Source organism: Diachasma alloeum, unplaced genomic scaffold, assembly GCF_001412515.2.
Source record: "Diachasma alloeum isolate Michigan unplaced genomic scaffold, Dall2.0 Dall_scaffold_00351, whole genome shotgun sequence".
NCBI classification, from domain to species: domain Eukaryota; kingdom Metazoa; phylum Arthropoda; class Insecta; order Hymenoptera; family Braconidae; genus Diachasma; species Diachasma alloeum.
The window spans coordinates 588,897-589,147 of NW_021680490.1; the positions used below are offsets into that span (position 1 = coordinate 588,897).

The following is a 251-nucleotide window of genomic DNA, read 5'->3' on the forward strand; positions in this document are numbered from 1 at the left end:
ATTTTCCAGGCTACTGCTCCAGGGGAAGAGAGGCTGGAATGAAGGCTCAGACTATTAGGAACACAATTTTATTTATAGCTAATTATGTACGGGGTATCTCTCTACATTTTCCCTTATTCACTAATAATTATTTTTGTTTGAAATTGACGAACTCTAAATATTTTTCATTGGCTCGACAGCTCAGGTACCACAACACCCTCATCCTTACTTCCAATTAATTGAATAAAATAATAATATGATTTCAAAAAAAA

At 33.5% G+C, this 251-nt stretch overlaps 1 protein-coding gene across 1 annotated transcript in view; it reads right to left on the reverse strand.

The window, feature by feature from the left end:
* The window catches only part of LOC107040978 (sodium/potassium/calcium exchanger Nckx30C), a 183,395-nt gene that overhangs the window by 140,963 nt on the left and 42,181 nt on the right, over positions 1 to 251 (reverse strand). The gene's annotated exons all lie outside the window — the stretch shown is intronic.